The 2,500-nt window shown below is 56.0% G+C and overlaps 1 non-coding gene across 1 annotated transcript in view; it reads right to left on the bottom strand.

Annotated features, from left to right (window-relative positions):
• LOC124741777 overlaps positions 1–159 on the bottom strand; it is a 1,909-nt gene extending 1,750 nt beyond the window's left edge. Inside the window, exon 1 of the ribosomal RNA XR_007010078.1 lies at positions 1–159. This exon is cut by the window's left edge and continues 1,750 nt beyond it. This is a non-coding gene — a ribosomal RNA (small subunit ribosomal RNA).
• Between the last annotated feature and the right edge of the window lie 2,341 nt (positions 160–2,500).

Here is a 2,500-nt window from a genome sequence, read left to right as displayed (position 1 = left end):
AGAATTACCACAGTTATCCAAGTAACGTGGGTACGATCTAAGGAACCATAACTGATTTAATGAGCCATTCGCGGTTTCACCTTAATGCGGCTTGTACTGAGACATGCATGGCTTAATCTTTGAGACAAGCATATGACTACTGGCAGGATCAACCAGGGAGCTGCGTCAACTAGAGCTGAGCAGCCGGCCGCCCGGGAGTGTGTCCCGGGGGCCCGCGCGAACACGCAAGCGTCCGCTCAATCATTCTGCAAACAGGAGGAGGCTGAGCTCCCCTGCACAATACACCTCGAAACCCTCTCAGGTCCCGGCGGCGCGCAGCGCCGTCCCAAGTACTTGGTCGGGTTCGAGAGAGGCGCAATCGCCCGGAGTTAGGCGAGTAGACGCTTTCGGTGCGACCACCCGTGCTCCCAACTGAGCTTGCCGCTGCCGACAGAGGCCCGGGAGCGTGCTGTCGTGGCATTGCCGGCGGGAGACAACACGCGCCACCTACGGTGACCGGCAGCTCCAACGCCAGCGCCACAGAAGGACAAAAGCCCCACTTGGGTGCCGAAGCGAACTCTCCCAGCACAGCGCACGCGCCAACACATCCGCACAGCTGCGATACAAACCACCAGCGAGAACCGCTGGGGCGACCGAGCAGCAGACGGCGTCGCGGCGCCGAGCGCCGGGCGGCGGCGCATCCTCAACGCACACAGTCCTCAATCGGACCAGCACACTGAAGATGTCCACCGCGCTTCGCACCGGGCCCGCGAGGACCTACTTTGGCCGCACGGCGCCGCGCGCAGGGTGCGCCGGCGCGCAGCTGCGACGCCTGCCGCGTCCGTCGGCCGGCGCGCCTGCCACTGGCCGCCCCCACCAGCCGGCTGTAGCGCGTGCGCCCACGCACCGCGCGGCCAGCACGCCGGGAGGCGCCCCCTCACCGGCCGGGGACGGTCCCACCCAGCCACCGCCGCGTATCGCTTCACACCCAGATGCCGTTCAGTTTCGTCGGCATGGTGGGTATCGCTGGAACAACCGGTTAGTACCTCAACCTATCGTCGCCATCACCGATTCACCCCTAGCGAGAACAACCGCACCACAACAGGTTACCATTTGTTCATTTGCGTAACTTCACCAGAAAACGCAGGCGTCCATCGCCATTTGCAACTTCAACGATTATTGCATGCCTGTGTCAGGTGTCACGCCACACTACGTCTGCCCACATACACGCAACAAAATGTGCACGCCTAGACAATACGTGGAAGGTGGCCCCCGTACGTATGCGATGTCCATTGCTCGAACGACTGTCAACCGGCCTCTGTAGCATGTCGCAGATATGGAACGCGGTGCACCATGCCATCACGGTGTGTGAGGAGAGACGACTAGGTCCGAATACATCAACAGACAGCTCATGCTGATCGCCATCCACGGCGTCCGTTCCTCCCACACGTCTCTATGGCGTACCACACTGCAATCCAGCTCTCATAGGGAGACGACACGTAGCTGCGTGCACAATATTTGCACTGTATGGTCCGCCGTTTTTGGGCGCAGTCGTTGTGCGGTCACACATGTGCCACGATGTATCATTCAGTACATAAGGACGAATGTGCAGTACAGATTGTGGTTCACGCGTACGACATCAGCGGACAGTTGACACAGGCCGCACCACAACGTAGCCTGAGTACGTCGCATGCGAAGGGCATTGAACATGCAAACTTCTCACCAACCAGCTTGCGAAGGCAGGGGGCAAGGTGGGGACGTGGGGAGGGGCGGCATGTACGTCCTGCTGCCATCCACATTACAGTGTACAGCAGGAGCATGTGGAAAGTGAGCAAGACTTGCAAGGTGTTTAACATGAAGCGATACACAGGGGTGCGGGCAGTGCGAGTAGCGAACTATATTGCGAGGGTTGCGGGTGGGCAACACTACAGTAATTGAACGAGTCGTATAACAATTACAGAGCAGGTTTAGGCGACAACGTGGGTTACGTTAAGGCGACAACATGGGTTAGGTTAAGGCACAACATGGGTTAGGTTAAGGCACAACATGGGTTAGGTTAAGGCACAACATGGGTTAGGTTAAGGCACAACATGGGTTAGGTTAAGGCACAACATGGGTTAGGTTAAGGCACAACATGGGTTAGGTTAAGGCACAACATGGGTTAGGTTGAGGCACAACATGGGTTAGGTTAAGGCACAACATGGGTTAGGTTGAGGCACAACATGGGTTAGGTTGAGGCACAACATGGGTTAGGTTGAGGCACAACATGGGTTAGGTTAAGGTACAACATGGGTTAGGTTAAGGTACAACATGGGTTAGGTTAAGGTACAACATGGGTTAGGTTAAGGTACAACATGGGTTAGGTTAAGGTACAACATGGGTTAGGTTAAGGTACAACATAGGTTAGGTTAAGGTACAACATAGGTTAGGTTAAGGTACAACATAGGTTAGGTTAAGGTACAACATAGGTTAGGTTAAGGTACAACATAGGTTAGGTTAAGGTACAACATAGGTTAGGTTA

The sequence above is a fragment of the Schistocerca piceifrons genome, unplaced genomic scaffold, assembly GCF_021461385.2.
Source record: "Schistocerca piceifrons isolate TAMUIC-IGC-003096 unplaced genomic scaffold, iqSchPice1.1 HiC_scaffold_20, whole genome shotgun sequence".
NCBI lineage: Eukaryota > Metazoa > Arthropoda > Insecta > Orthoptera > Acrididae > Schistocerca > Schistocerca piceifrons.
The sequence above is the reverse complement of the archived record's forward strand: the minus strand, read 5'-3'. Positions and strand labels throughout refer to the sequence as shown.